Source organism: Chanos chanos, chromosome 7, assembly GCF_902362185.1.
Source record: "Chanos chanos chromosome 7, fChaCha1.1, whole genome shotgun sequence".
NCBI lineage: Eukaryota > Metazoa > Chordata > Actinopteri > Gonorynchiformes > Chanidae > Chanos > Chanos chanos.
Window position 1 is genome coordinate 39,241,468 of NC_044501.1, and position 17,457 is coordinate 39,258,924.

At 56.1% G+C, this 17,457-nt stretch overlaps 24 non-coding genes across 24 annotated transcripts; all 24 read left to right on the forward strand.

Moving 5' to 3' along the window:
* Nucleotides 1–26: 26 nt before the first annotated feature.
* On the forward strand, nucleotides 27–241 carry LOC115817746 (small nucleolar RNA U3). Its single transcript, XR_004025532.1, has one exon. It is a non-coding gene; the product is annotated as a small nucleolar RNA U3 (small nucleolar RNA).
* A 536-nt stretch (nucleotides 242–777) lies between these two features.
* Nucleotides 778–992, forward strand: LOC115817747 (small nucleolar RNA U3). The gene has a single exon (XR_004025533.1). It is a non-coding gene; the product is annotated as a small nucleolar RNA U3 (small nucleolar RNA).
* Nucleotides 993–1,524: 532 nt separating this feature from the next.
* LOC115817637 (small nucleolar RNA U3) lies at nucleotides 1,525–1,739 on the forward strand. The gene has a single exon (XR_004025437.1). It is a non-coding gene; the product is annotated as a small nucleolar RNA U3 (small nucleolar RNA).
* A 531-nt stretch (nucleotides 1,740–2,270) lies between these two features.
* Nucleotides 2,271–2,485, forward strand: LOC115817638 (small nucleolar RNA U3). Its single transcript, XR_004025438.1, has one exon. It is a non-coding gene; the product is annotated as a small nucleolar RNA U3 (small nucleolar RNA).
* A 536-nt stretch (nucleotides 2,486–3,021) lies between these two features.
* LOC115817639 (small nucleolar RNA U3) lies at nucleotides 3,022–3,236 on the forward strand. Its single transcript, XR_004025439.1, has one exon. It is a non-coding gene; the product is annotated as a small nucleolar RNA U3 (small nucleolar RNA).
* Nucleotides 3,237–3,768: 532 nt separating this feature from the next.
* On the forward strand, nucleotides 3,769–3,983 carry LOC115817640 (small nucleolar RNA U3). The gene has a single exon (XR_004025440.1). It is a non-coding gene; the product is annotated as a small nucleolar RNA U3 (small nucleolar RNA).
* A 532-nt stretch (nucleotides 3,984–4,515) lies between these two features.
* On the forward strand, nucleotides 4,516–4,730 carry LOC115817666 (small nucleolar RNA U3). The gene has a single exon (XR_004025463.1). It is a non-coding gene; the product is annotated as a small nucleolar RNA U3 (small nucleolar RNA).
* A 532-nt stretch (nucleotides 4,731–5,262) lies between these two features.
* LOC115817661 (small nucleolar RNA U3) lies at nucleotides 5,263–5,477 on the forward strand. The gene has a single exon (XR_004025459.1). It is a non-coding gene; the product is annotated as a small nucleolar RNA U3 (small nucleolar RNA).
* Nucleotides 5,478–6,005: 528 nt separating this feature from the next.
* Nucleotides 6,006–6,220, forward strand: LOC115817641 (small nucleolar RNA U3). The gene has a single exon (XR_004025441.1). It is a non-coding gene; the product is annotated as a small nucleolar RNA U3 (small nucleolar RNA).
* Nucleotides 6,221–6,752: 532 nt separating this feature from the next.
* LOC115817643 (small nucleolar RNA U3) lies at nucleotides 6,753–6,967 on the forward strand. Its single transcript, XR_004025443.1, has one exon. It is a non-coding gene; the product is annotated as a small nucleolar RNA U3 (small nucleolar RNA).
* A 532-nt stretch (nucleotides 6,968–7,499) lies between these two features.
* On the forward strand, nucleotides 7,500–7,714 carry LOC115817667 (small nucleolar RNA U3). Its single transcript, XR_004025464.1, has one exon. It is a non-coding gene; the product is annotated as a small nucleolar RNA U3 (small nucleolar RNA).
* A 532-nt stretch (nucleotides 7,715–8,246) lies between these two features.
* On the forward strand, nucleotides 8,247–8,461 carry LOC115817644 (small nucleolar RNA U3). The gene has a single exon (XR_004025444.1). It is a non-coding gene; the product is annotated as a small nucleolar RNA U3 (small nucleolar RNA).
* Nucleotides 8,462–9,001: 540 nt separating this feature from the next.
* LOC115817673 (small nucleolar RNA U3) lies at nucleotides 9,002–9,216 on the forward strand. The gene has a single exon (XR_004025470.1). It is a non-coding gene; the product is annotated as a small nucleolar RNA U3 (small nucleolar RNA).
* A 532-nt stretch (nucleotides 9,217–9,748) lies between these two features.
* On the forward strand, nucleotides 9,749–9,963 carry LOC115817645 (small nucleolar RNA U3). Its single transcript, XR_004025445.1, has one exon. It is a non-coding gene; the product is annotated as a small nucleolar RNA U3 (small nucleolar RNA).
* A 524-nt stretch (nucleotides 9,964–10,487) lies between these two features.
* On the forward strand, nucleotides 10,488–10,702 carry LOC115817646 (small nucleolar RNA U3). Its single transcript, XR_004025446.1, has one exon. It is a non-coding gene; the product is annotated as a small nucleolar RNA U3 (small nucleolar RNA).
* A 524-nt stretch (nucleotides 10,703–11,226) lies between these two features.
* On the forward strand, nucleotides 11,227–11,441 carry LOC115817647 (small nucleolar RNA U3). Its single transcript, XR_004025447.1, has one exon. It is a non-coding gene; the product is annotated as a small nucleolar RNA U3 (small nucleolar RNA).
* A 532-nt stretch (nucleotides 11,442–11,973) lies between these two features.
* LOC115817710 (small nucleolar RNA U3) lies at nucleotides 11,974–12,188 on the forward strand. The gene has a single exon (XR_004025498.1). It is a non-coding gene; the product is annotated as a small nucleolar RNA U3 (small nucleolar RNA).
* Nucleotides 12,189–12,716: 528 nt separating this feature from the next.
* Nucleotides 12,717–12,931, forward strand: LOC115817648 (small nucleolar RNA U3). The gene has a single exon (XR_004025448.1). It is a non-coding gene; the product is annotated as a small nucleolar RNA U3 (small nucleolar RNA).
* Nucleotides 12,932–13,455: 524 nt separating this feature from the next.
* Nucleotides 13,456–13,670, forward strand: LOC115817659 (small nucleolar RNA U3). Its single transcript, XR_004025457.1, has one exon. It is a non-coding gene; the product is annotated as a small nucleolar RNA U3 (small nucleolar RNA).
* Nucleotides 13,671–14,198: 528 nt separating this feature from the next.
* LOC115817716 (small nucleolar RNA U3) lies at nucleotides 14,199–14,413 on the forward strand. The gene has a single exon (XR_004025504.1). It is a non-coding gene; the product is annotated as a small nucleolar RNA U3 (small nucleolar RNA).
* Nucleotides 14,414–14,945: 532 nt separating this feature from the next.
* Nucleotides 14,946–15,160, forward strand: LOC115817650 (small nucleolar RNA U3). Its single transcript, XR_004025449.1, has one exon. It is a non-coding gene; the product is annotated as a small nucleolar RNA U3 (small nucleolar RNA).
* A 532-nt stretch (nucleotides 15,161–15,692) lies between these two features.
* On the forward strand, nucleotides 15,693–15,907 carry LOC115817651 (small nucleolar RNA U3). Its single transcript, XR_004025450.1, has one exon. It is a non-coding gene; the product is annotated as a small nucleolar RNA U3 (small nucleolar RNA).
* Nucleotides 15,908–16,439: 532 nt separating this feature from the next.
* Nucleotides 16,440–16,654, forward strand: LOC115817711 (small nucleolar RNA U3). The gene has a single exon (XR_004025499.1). It is a non-coding gene; the product is annotated as a small nucleolar RNA U3 (small nucleolar RNA).
* A 528-nt stretch (nucleotides 16,655–17,182) lies between these two features.
* LOC115817705 (small nucleolar RNA U3) lies at nucleotides 17,183–17,397 on the forward strand. The gene has a single exon (XR_004025494.1). It is a non-coding gene; the product is annotated as a small nucleolar RNA U3 (small nucleolar RNA).
* Nucleotides 17,398–17,457: the final 60 nt, after the last annotated feature.

Consider the following 17,457-nt stretch of genomic DNA (forward strand, 5'->3'; position numbering starts at 1 on the left):
GAAGCTTGGCCGCGCCACCTGTCGGCAAGACTATACTTTCAGGGATCATTTCTACAGTTTCTGACTAGGAAATGAGTTTCGAAAGTGTTGCGTCTCCCCAGCCACGATGACGAGGCGCGGCACGCCCTTCTGAGCGCGAATCGGGTGCAATTCGAGGTCGTTTGTCCTTGTTTAGCATCATTGATGACCGTTCTGCTTGTCCCAGCCGGCGGGCAGAGGAAGAGTGTGCGATCAGAGTGGTTGGGCTATCTGCTTAGTAAAAAGAAAGAAAGAAAGAAAGAAAGAGGGGTGAAACCAAGAAGCAGGGTGGGAAGGAAAGGAGCGCGATGCTCTCTTCTTTCCTGGTCTGCGAGGACTGATGTTTGACGGCTCTCCCAAGTCTGTGCTTGAGTGCCGTCCCATGCCCTCTCCGCTCTACTCCTTGTGCCGTCTGCGCGTGACAATAAAGAGCGCTTAGCTTGACTTTTGCTTCAGTTCCTCGCTGGCGCGCCCCTTTCTTCCACAGCGTGCAGGTGCCCTGACGCGCTTCTCGTCGCTGCCTTACCCCGGGCTCTGTTTCGCTTTGCCAATCACAGCGCCGGCTGTTTGCTGACCGCCCTCTTCAGTAGCTCTGCTACAGGGTGTGAGCGCTCTGCTCTTTGCTTTTCTGGTCCCGGAAAGGCCTGTGGTTGTTTTTCTCATCGCTGAGCGCTCTCAGCGCTGCGGGGGAGGGGCTCTCACCGTTTCCAAGAACACTTGGCGCCGCGTGCTTGAAGCTTGGCCGCGCCACCTGTCGGCAAGACTATACTTTCAGGGATCATTTCTACAGTTTCTGACTAGGAAATGAGTTTCGAAAGTGTTGCGTCTCCCCAGCCACGATGACGAGGCGCGGCACGCCCTTCTGAGCGCGAATCGGGTGCAATTCGAGGTCGTTTGTCCTTGTTTAGCATCATTGATGACCGTTCTGCTTGTCCCAGCCGGCGGGCAGAGGAAGAGTGTGCGATCAGAGTGGTTGGGCTATCTGCTTAGTAAAAAGAAAGAAAGAAAGAAAGAGGGGTGAAACCAAGAAGCAGGGTGGGAAGGAAAGGAGCGCGATGCTCTCTTCTTTCCTGGTCTGCGAGGACTGATGTTTGACGGCTCTCCCAAGTCTGTGCTTGAGTGCCGTCCCATGCCCTCTCCGCTCTACTCCTTGTGCCGTCTGCGCGTGACAATAAAGAGCGCTTAGCTTGACTTTTGCTTCAGTTCCTCGCTGGCGCGCCCCTTTCTTCCACAGCGTGCAGGTGCCCTGACGCGCTTCTCGTCGCTGCCTTACCCCGGGCTCTGTTTCGCTTTGCCAATCACAGCGCCGGCTGTTTGCTGACCGCCCTCTTCAGTAGCTCTGCTACAGGGTGTGAGCGCTCTGCTCTTTGCTTTTCTGGTCCCGGAAAGGCCTGTGGTTGTTTTTCTCATCGCTGAGCGCTCTCAGCGCTGCGGGGGAGGGGCTCTCACCGTTTCCAAGAACACTTGGCGCCGCGTGCTTGAAGCTTGGCCGCGCCACCTGTCGGCAAGACTATACTTTCAGGGATCATTTCTACAGTTTCTGACTAGGAAATGAGTTTCGAAAGTGTTGCGTCTCCCCAGCCACGATGACGAGGCGCGGCACGCCCTTCTGAGCGCGAATCGGGTGCAATTCGAGGTCGTTTGTCCTTGTTTAGCATCATTGATGACCGTTCTGCTTGTCCCAGCCGGCGGGCAGAGGAAGAGTGTGCGATCAGAGTGGTTGGGCTATCTGCTTAGTAAAGAAAGAAAGAAAGAAAGAGGGGTGAAACCAAGAAGCAGGGTGGGAAGGAAAGGAGCGCGATGCTCTCTTCTTTCCTGGTCTGCGAGGACTGATGTTTGACGGCTCTCCCAAGTCTGTGCTTGAGTGCCGTCCCATGCCCTCTCCGCTCTACTCCTTGTGCCGTCTGCGCGTGACAATAAAGAGCGCTTAGCTTGACTTTTGCTTCAGTTCCTCGCTGGCGCGCCCCTTTCTTCCACAGCGTGCAGGTGCCCTGACGCGCTTCTCGTCGCTGCCTTACCCCGGGCTCTGTTTCGCTTTGCCAATCACAGCGCCGGCTGTTTGCTGACCCGCCCTCTTCAGTAGCTCTGCTACAGGGTGTGAGCGCTCTGCTCTTTGCTTTTCTGGTCCCGGAAAGGCCTGTGGTTGTTTTTCTCATCGCTGAGCGCTCTCAGCGCTGCGGGGGAGGGGCTCTCACCGTTTCCAAGAACACTTGGCGCCGCGTGCTTGAAGCTTGGCCGCGCCACCTGTCGGCAAGACTATACTTTCAGGGATCATTTCTACAGTTTCTGACTAGGAAATGAGTTTCGAAAGTGTTGCGTCTCCCCAGCCACGATGACGAGGCGCGGCACGCCCTTCTGAGCGCGAATCGGGTGCAATTCGAGGTCGTTTGTCCTTGTTTAGCATCATTGATGACCGTTCTGCTTGTCCCAGCCGGCGGGCAGAGGAAGAGTGTGCGATCAGAGTGGTTGGGCTATCTGCTTAGTAAAAAGAAAGAAAGAAAGAAAGAAAGAGGGGTGAAACCAAGAAGCAGGGTGGGAAGGAAAGGAGCGCGATGCTCTCTTCTTTCCTGGTCTGCGAGGACTGATGTTTGACGGCTCTCCCAAGTCTGTGCTTGAGTGCCGTCCCATGCCCTCTCCGCTCTACTCCTTGTGCCGTCTGCGCGTGACAATAAAGAGCGCTTAGCTTGACTTTTGCTTCAGTTCCTCGCTGGCGCGCCCCTTTCTTCCACAGCGTGCAGGTGCCCTGACGCGCTTCTCGTCGCTGCCTTACCCCGGGCTCTGTTTCGCTTTGCCAATCACAGCGCCGGCTGTTTGCTGACCGCCCTCTTCAGTAGCTCTGCTACAGGGTGTGAGCGCTCTGCTCTTTGCTTTTCTGGTCCCGGAAAGGCCTGTGGTTGTTTTTCTCATCGCTGAGCGCTCTCAGCGCTGCGGGGGAGGGGCTCTCACCGTTTCCAAGAACACTTGGCGCCGCGTGCTTGAAGCTTGGCCGCGCCACCTGTCGGCAAGACTATACTTTCAGGGATCATTTCTACAGTTTCTGACTAGGAAATGAGTTTCGAAAGTGTTGCGTCTCCCCAGCCACGATGACGAGGCGCGGCACGCCCTTCTGAGCGCGAATCGGGTGCAATTCGAGGTCGTTTGTCCTTGTTTAGCATCATTGATGACCGTTCTGCTTGTCCCAGCCGGCGGGCAGAGGAAGAGTGTGCGATCAGAGTGGTTGGGCTATCTGCTTAGTAAAAAGAAAGAAAGAAAGAAAGAGGGGTGAAACCAAGAAGCAGGGTGGGAAGGAAAGGAGCGCGATGCTCTCTTCTTTCCTGGTCTGCGAGGACTGATGTTTGACGGCTCTCCCAAGTCTGTGCTTGAGTGCCGTCCCATGCCCTCTCCGCTCTACTCCTTGTGCCGTCTGCGCGTGACAATAAAGAGCGCTTAGCTTGACTTTTGCTTCAGTTCCTCGCTGGCGCGCCCCTTTCTTCCACAGCGTGCAGGTGCCCTGACGCGCTTCTCGTCGCTGCCTTACCCCGGGCTCTGTTTCGCTTTGCCAATCACAGCGCCGGCTGTTTGCTGACCGCCCTCTTCAGTAGCTCTGCTACAGGGTGTGAGCGCTCTGCTCTTTGCTTTTCTGGTCCCGGAAAGGCCTGTGGTTGTTTTTCTCATCGCTGAGCGCTCTCAGCGCTGCGGGGGAGGGGCTCTCACCGTTTCCAAGAACACTTGGCGCCGCGTGCTTGAAGCTTGGCCGCGCCACCTGTCGGCAAGACTATACTTTCAGGGATCATTTCTACAGTTTCTGACTAGGAAATGAGTTTCGAAAGTGTTGCGTCTCCCCAGCCACGATGACGAGGCGCGGCACGCCCTTCTGAGCGCGAATCGGGTGCAATTCGAGGTCGTTTGTCCTTGTTTAGCATCATTGATGACCGTTCTGCTTGTCCCAGCCGGCGGGCAGAGGAAGAGTGTGCGATCAGAGTGGTTGGGCTATCTGCTTAGTAAAAAGAAAGAAAGAAAGAAAGAGGGGTGAAACCAAGAAGCAGGGTGGGAAGGAAAGGAGCGCGATGCTCTCTTCTTTCCTGGTCCGCGAGGACTGATGTTTGACGGCTCTCCCAAGTCTGTGCTTGAGTGCCGTCCCATGCCCTCTCCGCTCTACTCCTTGTGCCGTCTGCGCGTGACAATAAAGAGCGCTTAGCTTGACTTTTCCTTCAGTTCCTCGCTGGCGCGCCCCTTTCTTCCACAGCGTGCAGGTGCCCTGACGCGCTTCTCGTCGCTGCCTTACCCCGGGCTCTGTTTCGCTTTGCCAATCACAGCGCCCGCTGTTTGCTGACCGCCCTCTTCAGTAGCTCTGCTACAGGGTGTGAGCGCTCTGCTCTTTGCTTTTCTGGTCCCGGAAAGGCCTGTGGTTGTTTTTCTCATCGCTGAGCGCTCTCAGCGCTGCGGGGGAGGGGCTCTCACCGTTTCCAAGAACACTTGGCGCCGCGTGCTTGAAGCTTGGCCGCGCCACCTGTCGGCAAGATTATACTTTCAGGGATCATTTCTACAGTTTCTGACTAGGAAATGAGTTTCGAAAGTGTTGCGTCTCCCCAGCCACGATGACGAGGCGCGGCACGCCCTTCTGAGCGCGAATCGGGTGCAATTCGAGGTCGTTTGTCCTTGTTTAGCATCATTGATGACCGTTCTGCTTGTCCCAGCCGGCGGGCAGAGGAAGAGTGTGCGATCAGAGTGGTTGGGCTATCTGCTTAGTAAAAAGAAAGAAAGAAAGAAAGAGGGGTGAAACCAAGAAGCAGGGTGGGAAGGAAAGGAGCGCGATGCTCTCTTCTTTCCTGGTCTGCGAGGACTGATGTTTGACGGCTCTCCCAAGTCTGTGCTTGAGTGCCGTCCCATGCCCTCTCCGCTCTACTCCTTGTGCCGTCTGCGCGTGACAATAAAGAGCGCTTAGCTTGACTTTTGCTTCAGTTCCTCGCTGGCGCGCCCCTTTCTTCCACAGCGTGCAGGTGCCCTGACGCGCTTCTCGTCGCTGCCTTACCCCGGGCTCTGTTTCGCTTTGCCAATCACAGCGCCGGCTGTTTGCTGACCGCCCTCTTCAGTAGCTCTGCTACAGGGTGTGAGCGCTCTGCTCTTTGCTTTTCTGGTCCCGGAAAGGCCTGTGGTTGTTTTTCTCATCGCTGAGCGCTCTCAGCGCTGCGGGGGAGGGGCTCTCACCGTTTCCAAGAACACTTGGCGCCGCGTGCTTGAAGCTTGGCCGCGCCACCTGTCGGCAAGACTATACTTTCAGGGATCATTTCTACAGTTTCTGACTCGGAAATGAGTTTCGAAAGTGTTGCGTCTCCCCAGCCACGATGACGAGGCGCGGCACGCCCTTCTGAGCGCGAATCGGGTGCAATTCGAGGTCGTTTGTCCTTGTTTAGCATCATTGATGACCGTTCTGCTTGTCCCAGCCGGCGGGCAGAGGAAGAGTGTGCGATCAGAGTGGTTGGGCTATCTGCTTAGTAAAAAGAAAGAAAGAAAGAGGGGTGAAACCAAGAAGCAGGGTGGGAAGGAAAGGAGCGCGATGCTCTCTTCTTTCCTGGTCTGCGAGGACTGATGTTTGACGGCTCTCCCAAGTCTGTGCTTGAGTGCCGTCCCATGCCCTCTCCGCTCTACTCCTTGTGCCGTCTGCGCGTGACAATAAAGAGCGCTTAGCTTGACTTTTGCTTCAGTTCCTCGCTGGCGCGCCCCTTTCTTCCACAGCGTGCAGGTGCCCTGACGCGCTTCTCGTCGCTGCCTTACCCCGGGCTCTGTTTCGCTTTGCCAATCACAGCGCCGGCTGTTTGCTGACCGCCCTCTTCAGTAGCTCTGCTACAGGGTGTGAGCGCTCTGCTCTTTGCTTTTCTGGTCCCGGAAAGGCCTGTGGTTGTTTTTCTCATCGCTGAGCGCTCTCAGCGCTGCGGGGGAGGGGCTCTCACCGTTTCCAAGAACACTTGGCGCCGCGTGCTTGAAGCTTGGCCGCGCCACCTGTCGGCAAGACTATACTTTCAGGGATCATTTCTACAGTTTCTGACTAGGAAATGAGTTTCGAAAGTGTTGCGTCTCCCCAGCCACGATGACGAGGCGCGGCACGCCCTTCTGAGCGCGAATCGGGTGCAATTCGAGGTCGTTTGTCCTTGTTTAGCATCATTGATGACCGTTCTGCTTGTCCCAGCCGGCGGGCAGAGGAAGAGTGTGCGATCAGAGTGGTTGGGCTATCTGCTTAGTAAAAGAAAGAAAGAAAGAAAGAGGGGTGAAACCAAGAAGCAGGGTGGGAAGGAAAGGAGCGCTGATGCTCTCTTCTTTCCTGGTCTGCGAGGACTGATGTTTGACGGCTCTCCCAAGTCTGTGCTTGAGTGCCGTCCCATGCCCTCTCCGCTCTACTCCTTGTGCCGTCTGCGCGTGACAATAAAGAGCGCTTAGCTTGACTTTTGCTTCAGTTCCTCGCTGGCGCGCCCCTTTCTTCCACAGCGTGCAGGTGCCCTGACGCGCTTCTCGTCGCTGCCTTACCCCGGGCTCTGTTTCGCTTTGCCAATCACAGCGCCGGCTGTTTGCTGACCGCCCTCTTCAGTAGCTCTGCTACAGGGTGTGAGCGCTCTGCTCTTTGCTTTTCTGGTCCCGGAAAGGCCTGTGGTTGTTTTTCTCATCGCTGAGCGCTCTCAGCGCTGCGGGGGAGGGGCTCTCACCGTTTCCAAGAACACTTGGCGCCGCGTGCTTGAAGCTTGGCCGCGCCACCTGTCGGCAAGACTATACTTTCAGGGATCATTTCTACAGTTTCTGACTAGGAAATGAGTTTCGAAAGTGTTGCGTCTCCCCAGCCACGATGACGAGGCGCGGCACGCCCTTCTGAGCGCGAATCGGGTGCAATTCGAGGTCGTTTGTCCTTGTTTAGCATCATTGATGACCGTTCTGCTTGTCCCAGCCGGCGGGCAGAGGAAGAGTGTGCGATCAGAGTGGTTGGGCTATCTGCTTAGTAAAAAGAAAGAAAGAAAGAAAGAGGGGTGAAACCAAGAAGCAGGGTGGGAAGGAAAGGAGCGCGATGCTCTCTTCTTTCCTGGTCCGCGAGGACTGATGTTTGACGGCTCTCCCAAGTCTGTGCTTGAGTGCCGTCCCATGCCCTCTCCGCTCTACTCCTTGTGCCGTCTGCGCGTGACAATAAAGAGCGCTTAGCTTGACTTTTCCTTCAGTTCCTCGCTGGCGCGCCCCTTTCTTCCACAGCGTGCAGGTGCCCTGACGCGCTTCTCGTCGCTGCCTTACCCCGGGCTCTGTTTCGCTTTGCCAATCACAGCGCCGGCTGTTTGCTGACCGCCCTCTTCAGTAGCTCTGCTACAGGGTGTGAGCGCTCTGCTCTTTGCTTTTCTGGTCCCGGAAAGGCCTGTGGTTGTTTTTCTCATCGCTGAGCGCTCTCAGCGCTGCGGGGGAGGGGCTCTCACCGTTTCCAAGAACACTTGGCGCCGCGTGCTTGAAGCTTGGCCGCGCCACCTGTCGGCAAGATTATACTTTCAGGGATCATTTCTACAGTTTCTGACTAGGAAATGAGTTTCGAAAGTGTTGCGTCTCCCCAGCCACGATGACGAGGCGCGGCACGCCCTTCTGAGCGCGAATCGGGTGCAATTCGAGGTCGTTTGTCCTTGTTTAGCATCATTGATGACCGTTCTGCTTGTCCCAGCCGGCGGGCAGAGGAAGAGTGTGCGATCAGAGTGGTTGGGCTATCTGCTTAGTAAAAAGAAAGAAAGAAAGAAAGAGGGGTGAAACCAAGAAGCAGGGTGGGAAGGAAAGGAGCGCGATGCTCTCTTCTTTCCTGGTCTGCGAGGACTGATGTTTGACGGCTCTCCCAAGTCTGTGCTTGAGTGCCGTCCCATGCCCTCTCCGCTCTACTCCTTGTGCCGTCTGCGCGTGACAATAAAGAGCGCTTAGCTTGACTTTTGCTTCAGTTCCTCGCTGGCGCGCCCCTTTCTTCCACAGCGTGCAGGTGCCCTGACGCGCTTCTCGTCGCTGCCTTACCCCGGGCTCTGTTTCGCTTTGCCAATCACAGCGCCGGCTGTTTGCTGACCGCCCTCTTCAGTAGCTCTGCTACAGGGTGTGAGCGCTCTGCTCTTTGCTTTTCTGGTCCCGGAAAGGCCTGTGGTTGTTTTTCTCATCGCTGAGCGCTCTCAGCGCTGCGGGGGAGGGGCTCTCACCGTTTCCAAGAACACTTGGCGCCGCGTGCTTGAAGCTTGGCCGCGCCACCTGTCGGCAAGACTATACTTTCAGGGATCATTTCTACAGTTTCTGACTAGGAAATGAGTTTCGAAAGTGTTGCGTCTCCCCAGCCACGATGACGAGGCGCGGCACGCCCTTCTGAGCGCGAATCGGGTGCAATTCGAGGTCGTTTGTCCTTGTTTAGCATCATTGATGACCGTTCTGCTTGTCCCAGCCGGCGGGCAGAGGAAGAGTGTGCGATCAGAGTGGTTGGGCTATCTGCTTAGTAAAAAGAAAGAAAGAAAGAAAGAAAGAAAGAGGGGTGAAACCAAGAAGCAGGGTGGGAAGGAAAGGAGCGCAATGCTCTCTTCTTTCCTGGTCTGCGAGGACTGATGTTTGACGGCTCTCCCAAGTCTGTGCTTGAGTGCCGTCCCATGCCCTCTCCGCTCTACTCCTTGTGCCGTCTGCGCGTGACAATAAAGAGCGCTTAGCTTGACTTTTGCTTCAGTTCCTCGCTGGCGCGCCCCTTTCTTCCACAGCGTGCAGGTGCCCTGACGCGCTTCTCGTCGCTGCCTTACCCCGGGCTCTGTTTCGCTTTGCCAATCACAGCGCCGGCTGTTTGCTGACCGCCCTCTTCAGTAGCTCTGCTACAGGGTGTGAGCGCTCTGCTCTTTGCTTTTCTGGTCCCGGAAAGGCCTGTGGTTGTTTTTCTCATCGCTGAGCGCTCTCAGCGCTGCGGGGGAGGGGCTCTCACCGTTTCCAAGAACACTTGGCGCCGCGTGCTTGAAGCTTGGCCGCGCCACCTGTCGGCAAGACTATACTTTCAGGGATCATATCTACAGTTTCTGACTAGGAAATGAGTTTCGAAAGTGTTGCGTCTCCCCAGCCACGATGACGAGGCGCGGCACGCCCTTCTGAGCGCGAATCGGGTGCAATTCGAGGTCGTTTGTCCTTGTTTAGCATCATTGATGACTGTTCTGCTTGTCCCAGCCGGCGGGCAGAGGAAGAGTGTGCAATCAGAGTGGTTGGGCTATCTGCTTAGTAAAAAGAAAGAAAGAAAGAAAGAGGGGTGAAACCAAGAAGCAGGGTGGGAAGGAAAGGAGCGCGATGCTCTCTTCTTTCCTGGTCTGCGAGGACTGATGTTTGACGGCTCTCCCAAGTCTGTGCTTGAGTGCCGTCCCATGCCCTCTCCGCTCTACTCCTTGTGCCGTCTGCGCGTGACAATAAAGAGCGCTTAGCTTGACTTTTGCTTCAGTTCCTCGCTGGCGCGCCCCTTTCTTCCACAGCGTGCAGGTGCCCTGACGCGCTTCTCGTCGCTGCCTTACCCCGGGCTCTGTTTCGCTTTGCCAATCACAGCGCCGGCTGTTTGCTGACCGCCCTCTTCAGTAGCTCTGCTACAGGGTGTGAGCGCTCTGCTCTTTGCTTTTCTGGTCCCGGAAAGGCCTGTGGTTGTTTTTCTCATCGCTGAGCGCTCTCAGCGCTGCGGGGGAGGGGCTCTCACCGTTTCCAAGAACACTTGGCGCCGCGTGCTTGAAGCTTGGCCGCGCCACCTGTCGGCAAGACTATACTTTCAGGGATCATTTCTACAGTTTCTGACTAGGAAATGAGTTTCGAAAGTGTTGCGTCTCCCCAGCCACGATGACGAGGCGCGGCACGCCCTTCTGAGCGCGAATCGGGTGCAATTCGAGGTCGTTTGTCCTTGTTTAGCATCATTGATGACCGTTCTGCTTGTCCCAGCCGGCGGGCAGAGGAAGAGTGTGCGATCAGAGTGGTTGGGCTATCTGCTTAGTAAAAAGAAAGAAAGAGGGGTGAAACCAAGAAGCAGGGTGGGAAGGAAAGGAGCGCAATGCTCTCTTCTTTCCTGGTCTGCGAGGACTGATGTTTGACGGCTCTCCCAAGTCTGTGCTTGAGTGCCGTCCCATGCCCTCTCCGCTCTACTCCTTGTGCCGTCTGCGCGTGACAATAAAGAGCGCTTAGCTTGACTTTTGCTTCAGTTCCTCGCTGGCGCGCCCCTTTCTTCCACAGCGTGCAGGTGCCCTGACGCGCTTCTCGTCGCTGCCTTACCCCGGGCTCTGTTTCGCTTTGCCAATCACAGCGCCGGCTGTTTGCTGACCGCCCTCTTCAGTAGCTCTGCTACAGGGTGTGAGCGCTCTGCTCTTTGCTTTTCTGGTCCCGGAAAGGCCTGTGGTTGTTTTTCTCATCGCTGAGCGCTCTCAGCGCTGCGGGGGAGGGGCTCTCACCGTTTCCAAGAACACTTGGCGCCGCGTGCTTGAAGCTTGGCCGCGCCACCTGTCGGCAAGACTATACTTTCAGGGATCATTTCTACAGTTTCTGACTAGGAAATGAGTTTCGAAAGTGTTGCGTCTCCCCAGCCACGATGACGAGGCGCGGCACGCCCTTCTGAGCGCGAATCGGGTGCAATTCGAGGTCGTTTGTCCTTGTTTAGCATCATTGATGACCGTTCTGCTTGTCCCAGCCGGCGGGCAGAGGAAGAGTGTGCGATCAGAGTGGTTGGGCTATCTGCTTAGTAAAAAGAAAGAAAGAGGGGTGAAACCAAGAAGCAGGGTGGGAAGGAAAGGAGCGCAATGCTCTCTTCTTTCCTGGTCTGCGAGGACTGATGTTTGACGGCTCTCCCAAGTCTGTGCTTGAGTGCCGTCCCATGCCCTCTCCGCTCTACTCCTTGTGCCGTCTGCGCGTGACAATAAAGAGCGCTTAGCTTGACTTTTGCTTCAGTTCCTCGCTGGCGCGCCCCTTTCTTCCACAGCGTGCAGGTGCCCTGACGCGCTTCTCGTCGCTGCCTTACCCCGGGCTCTGTTTCGCTTTGCCAATCACAGCGCCGGCTGTTTGCTGACCGCCCTCTTCAGTAGCTCTGCTACAGGGTGTGAGCGCTCTGCTCTTTGCTTTTCTGGTCCCGGAAAGGCCTGTGGTTGTTTTTCTCATCGCTGAGCGCTCTCAGCGCTGCGGGGGAGGGGCTCTCACCGTTTCCAAGAACACTTGGCGCCGCGTGCTTGAAGCTTGGCCGCGCCACCTGTCGGCAAGACTATACTTTCAGGGATCATTTCTACAGTTTCTGACTAGGAAATGAGTTTCGAAAGTGTTGCGTCTCCCCAGCCACGATGACGAGGCGCGGCACGCCCTTCTGAGCGCGAATCGGGTGCAATTCGAGGTCGTTTGTCCTTGTTTAGCATCATTGATGACCGTTCTGCTTGTCCCAGCCGGCGGGCAGAGGAAGAGTGTGCGATCAGAGTGGTTGGGCTATCTGCTTAGTAAAAAGAAAGAAAGAAAGAAAGAGGGGTGAAACCAAGAAGCAGGGTGGGAAGGAAAGGAGCGCAATGCTCTCTTCTTTCCTGGTCTGCGAGGACTGATGTTTGACGGCTCTCCCAAGTCTGTGCTTGAGTGCCGTCCCATGCCCTCTCCGCTCTACTCCTTGTGCCGTCTGCGCGTGACAATAAAGAGCGCTTAGCTTGACTTTTGCTTCAGTTCCTCGCTGGCGCGCCCCTTTCTTCCACAGCGTGCAGGTGCCCTGACGCGCTTCTCGTCGCTGCCTTACCCCGGGCTCTGTTTCGCTTTGCCAATCACAGCGCCGGCTGTTTGCTGACCGCCCTCTTCAGTAGCTCTGCTACAGGGTGTGAGCGCTCTGCTCTTTGCTTTTCTGGTCCCGGAAAGGCCTGTGGTTGTTTTTCTCATCGCTGAGCGCTCTCAGCGCTGCGGGGGAGGGGCTCTCACCGTTTCCAAGAACACTTGGCGCCGCGTGCTTGAAGCTTGGCCGCGCCACCTGTCGGCAAGACTATACTTTCAGGGATCATTTCTACAGTTTCTGACTAGGAAATGAGTTTCGAAAGTGTTGCGTCTCCCCAGCCACGATGACGAGGCGCGGCACGCCCTTCTGAGCGCGAATCGGGTGCAATTCAAGGTCGTTTGTCCTTGTTTAGCATCATTGATGACCGTTCTGCTTGTCCCAGCCGGCGGGCAGAGGAAGAGTGTGCGATCAGAGTGGTTGGGCTATCTGCTTAGTAAAAAGAAAGAAAGAAAGAGGGGTGAAACCAAGAAGCAGGGTGGGAAGGAAAGGAGCGCAATGCTCTCTTCTTTCCTGGTCTGCGAGGACTGATGTTTGACGGCTCTCCCAAGTCTGTGCTTGAGTGCCGTCCCATGCCCTCTCCGCTCTACTCCTTGTGCCGTCTGCGCGTGACAATAAAGAGCGCTTAGCTTGACTTTTGCTTCAGTTCCTCGCTGGCGCGCCCCTTTCTTCCACAGCGTGCAGGTGCCCTGACGCGCTTCTCGTCGCTGCCTTACCCCGGGCTCTGTTTCGCTTTGCCAATCACAGCGCCGGCTGTTTGCTGACCGCCCTCTTCAGTAGCTCTGCTACAGGGTGTGAGCGCTCTGCTCTTTGCTTTTCTGGTCCCGGAAAGGCCTGTGGTTGTTTTTCTCATCGCTGAGCGCTCTCAGCGCTGCGGGGGAGGGGCTCTCACCGTTTCCAAGAACACTTGGCGCCGCGTGCTTGAAGCTTGGCCGCGCCACCTGTCGGCAAGACTATACTTTCAGGGATCATTTCTACAGTTTCTGACTAGGAAATGAGTTTCGAAAGTGTTGCGTCTCCCCAGCCACGATGACGAGGCGCGGCACGCCCTTCTGAGCGCGAATCGGGTGCAATTCGAGGTCGTTTGTCCTTGTTTAGCATCATTGATGACCGTTCTGCTTGTCCCAGCCGGCGGGCAGAGGAAGAGTGTGCGATCAGAGTGGTTGGGCTATCTGCTTAGTAAAAAGAAAGAAAGAGGGGTGAAACCAAGAAGCAGGGTGGGAAGGAAAGGAGCGCGATGCTCTCTTCTTTCCTGGTCTGCGAGGACTGATGTTTGACGGCTCTCCCAAGTCTGTGCTTGAGTGCCGTCCCATGCCCTCTCCGCTCTACTCCTTGTGCCGTCTGCGCGTGACAATAAAGAGCGCTTAGCTTGACTTTTGCTTCAGTTCCTCGCTGGCGCGCCCCTTTCTTCCACAGCGTGCAGGTGCCCTGACGCGCTTCTCGTCGCTGCCTTACCCCGGGCTCTGTTTCGCTTTGCCAATCACAGCGCCGGCTGTTTGCTGACCGCCCTCTTCAGTAGCTCTGCTACAGGGTGTGAGCGCTCTGCTCTTTGCTTTTCTGGTCCCGGAAAGGCCTGTGGTTGTTTTTCTCATCGCTGAGCGCTCTCAGCGCTGCGGGGGAGGGGCTCTCACCGTTTCCAAGAACACTTGGCGCCGCGTGCTTGAAGCTTGGCCGCGCCACCTGTCGGCAAGACTATACTTTCAGGGATCATTTCTACAGTTTCTGACTAGGAAATGAGTTTCGAAAGTGTTGCGTCTCCCCAGCCACGATGACGAGGCGCGGCACGCCCTTCTGAGCGCGAATCGGGTGCAATTTGAGGTCGTTTGTCCTTGTTTAGCATCATTGATGACCGTTCTGCTTGTCCCAGCCGGCGGGCAGAGGAAGAGTGTGCGATCAGAGTGGTTGGGCTATCTGCTTAGTAAAAAGAAAGAAAGAAAGAGGGGTGAAACCAAGAAGCAGGGTGGGAAGGAAAGGAGCGCAATGCTCTCTTCTTTCCTGGTCTGCGAGGACTGATGTTTGACGGCTCTCCCAAGTCTGTGCTTGAGTGCCGTCCCATGCCCTCTCCGCTCTACTCCTTGTGCCGTCTGCGCGTGACAATAAAGAGCGCTTAGCTTGACTTTTGCTTCAGTTCCTCGCTGGCGCGCCCCTTTCTTCCACAGCGTGCAGGTGCCCTGACGCGCTTCTCGTCGCTGCCTTACCCCGGGCTCTGTTTCGCTTTGCCAATCACAGCGCCGGCTGTTTGCTGACCGCCCTCTTCAGTAGCTCTGCTACAGGGTGTGAGCGCTCTGCTCTTTGCTTTTCTGGTCCCGGAAAGGCCTGTGGTTGTTTTTCTCATCGCTGAGCGCTCTCAGCGCTGCGGGGGAGGGGCTCTCACCGTTTCCAAGAACACTTGGCGCCGCGTGCTTGAAGCTTGGCCGCGCCACCTGTCGGCAAGACTATACTTTCAGGGATCATTTCTACAGTTTCTGACTAGGAAATGAGTTTCGAAAGTGTTGCGTCTCCCCAGCCACGATGACGAGGCGCGGCACGCCCTTCTGAGCGCGAATCGGGTGCAATTCGAGGTCGTTTGTCCTTGTTTAGCATCATTGATGACCGTTCTGCTTGTCCCAACCGGCGGGCAGAGGAAGAGTGTGCGATCAGAGTGGTTGGGCTATCTGCTTAGTAAAAAGAAAGAAAGAAAGAAAGAGGGGTGAAACCAAGAAGCAGGGTGGGAAGGAAAGGAGCGCAATGCTCTCTTCTTTCCTGGTCTGCGAGGACTGATGTTTGACGGCTCTCCCAAGTCTGTGCTTGAGTGCCGTCCCATGCCCTCTCCGCTCTACTCCTTGTGCCGTCTGCGCGTGACAATAAAGAGCGCTTAGCTTGACTTTTGCCTCAGTTCCTCGCTGGCGCGCCCCTTTCTTCCACAGCATGCAGGTGCCCTGACGCGCTTCTCGTCGCTGCCTTACCCCGGGCTCTGTTTCGCTTTGCCAATCACAGCGCCGGCTGTTTGCTGACCGCCCTCTTCAGTAGCTCTGCTACAGGGTGTGAGCGCTCTGCTCTTTGCTTTTCTGGTCCCGGAAAGGCCTGTGGTTGTTTTTCTCATCGCTGAGCGCTCTCAGCGCTGCGGGGGAGGGGCTCTCACCGTTTCCAAGAACACTTGGCGCCGCGTGCTTGAAGCTTGGCCGCGCCACCTGTCGGCAAGACTATACTTTCAGGGATCATTTCTACAGTTTCTGACTAGGAAATGAGTTTCGAAAGTGTTGCGTCTCCCCAGCCACGATGACGAGGCGCGGCACGCCCTTCTGAGCGCGAATCGGGTGCAATTCGAGGTCGTTTGTCCTTGTTTAGCATCATTGATGACCGTTCTGCTTGTCCCAGCCGGCGGGCAGAGGAAGAGTGTGCGATCAGAGTGGTTGGGCTATCTGCTTAGTAAAAAGAAAGAAAGAAAGAAAGAGGGGTGAAACCAAGAAGCAGGGTGGGAAGGAAAGGAGCGCAATGCTCTCTTCTTTCCTGGTCTGCGAGGACTGATGTTTGACGGCTCTCCCAAGTCTGTGCTTGAGTGCCGTCCCATGCCCTCTCCGCTCTACTCCTTGTGCCGTCTGCGCGTGACAATAAAGAGCGCTTAGCTTGACTTTTGCTTCAGTTCCTCGCTGGCGCGCCCCTTTCTTCCACAGCGTGCAGGTGCCCTGACGCGCTTCTCGTCGCTGCCTTACCCCGGGCTCTGTTTCGCTTTGCCAATCACAGCGCCGGCTGTTTGCTGACCGCCCTCTTCAGTAGCTCTGCTACAGGGTGTGAGCGCTCTGCTCTTTGCTTTTCTGGTCCCGGAAAGGCCTGTGGTTGTTTTTCTCATCGCTGAGCGCTCTCAGCGCTGCGGGGAAGGGGCTCTCACCGTTTCCAAGAACACTTGGCGCCGCGTGCTTGAAGCTTGGCCGCGCCACCTGTCGGCAAGACTATACTTTCAGGGATCATTTCTACAGTTTCTGACTAGGAAATGAGTTTCGAAAGTGTTGCGTCTCCCCAGCCACGATGACGAGGCGCGGCACGCCCTTCTGAGCGCGAATCGGGTGCAATTCGAGGTCGTTTGTCCTTGTTTAGCATCATTGATGACCGTTCTGCTTGTCCCAGCCGGCGGGCAGAGGAAGAGTGTGCGATCAGAGTGGTTGGGCTATCTGCTTAGTAGAAGGAAAGAAAGAAAGAAAGAGGAGTAAAACCAAGAAGCAGGGTGGGAAGGAAAGGAGCGCAATGCTCTCTTCTTTCCTGGTCTGCGAGGACTGATGTTTGACGGCTCTCCCAAGTCTGTGCTTGAGTGCCGTCCCATGCCCTCTCCGCTCTACTCCTTGTGCCGTCTGCGCGTGACAATAAAGAGCGCTTAGCTTGACTTTTGCTTCAGTTCCTCGCTGGCGCGCCCCTTTCTTCCACAGCGTGCAGGTGCCCTGACGCGCTTCTCGTCGCTGCCTTACCCCGGGCTCTGTTTCGCTTTGCCAATCACAGCGCCGGCTGTTTGCTGACCGCCCTCTTCAGTAGCTCTGCTACAGGGTGTGAGCGCTCTGCTCTTTGCTTTTCTGGTCCCGGAAAGGCCTGTGGTTGTTTTTCTCATCGCTGAGCGCTCTCAGCGCTGCGGGGGAGGGGCTCTCACCGTTTCCAAGAACACTTGGCGCCGCGTGCTTGAAGCTTGGCCGCGCCACCTGTCGGCAAGACTATACTTTCAGGGATCATTTCTACAGTTTCTGACTAGGAAATGAGTTTCGAAAGTGTTGCGTCTCCCCAGCCACGATGACGAGGCGCGGCACGCCCTTCTGAGCGCGAATCGGGTGCAATTCAAGGTCGTTTGTCCTTGTTTAGCATCATTGATGACCGTTCTGCTTGTCCCAGCCGGCGGGCAGAGGAAGAGTGTGCGATCAGAGTGGTTGGGCTATCTGCTTAGTAAAAAGAAAGAAAGAAAGAGGGGTGAAACCAAGAAGCAGGGTGGGAAGGAAAGGAGCGCAATGCTCTCTTCTTTCCTGGTCTGCGAGGACTGATGTTTGACGGCTCTCCCAAGTCTGTGCTTGAGTGCCGTCCCATGCCCTCTCCGCTCTACTCCTTGTGCCGTCTGCGCGTGACAATAAAGAGCGCTTAGCTTGACTTTTGCTTCAGTTCCTCGCTGGCGCGCCCCTTTCTTCCACAGCGTGCAGGTGCCCTGACGCGCTTCTCGTCGCTGCCTTACCCCGGGCTCTGTTTCGCTTTGCCAATCACAGCGCCGGCTGTTTGCTGACCGCCCTCTTCAGTAGCTCTGCTACAGGGTGTGAGCGCTCTGCTCTTTGCTTTTCTGGTCCCGGAAAGGCCTGTGGTTGTTTTTCTCATCGCTGAGCGCTCTCAGCGCTGCGGGGGAGGGGCTCTCACCGTTTCCAAGAACACTTGGCGCCGCGTGCTTGAAGCTTGGCCGCGCCACCTGTCGGCAAGACTATACTTTCAGGGATCATTTCTACAGTTTCTGACTAGAAAATGAGTTTCGAAAGTGTTGCGTCTCCCCAGCCACGATGACGAGGCGCGGCACGCCCTTCTGAGCGCGAATCGGGTGCAATTCGAGGTCGTTTGTCCTTGTTTAGCATCATTGATGACCGTTCTGCTTGTCCCAGCCGGCGGGCAGAGGAAGAGTGTGCGATCAGAGTGGTTGGGCTATCTGCTTAGTAGAAAGAAAGAAAGAAAGAGGAGTGAAACCAAGAAGCAGGGTG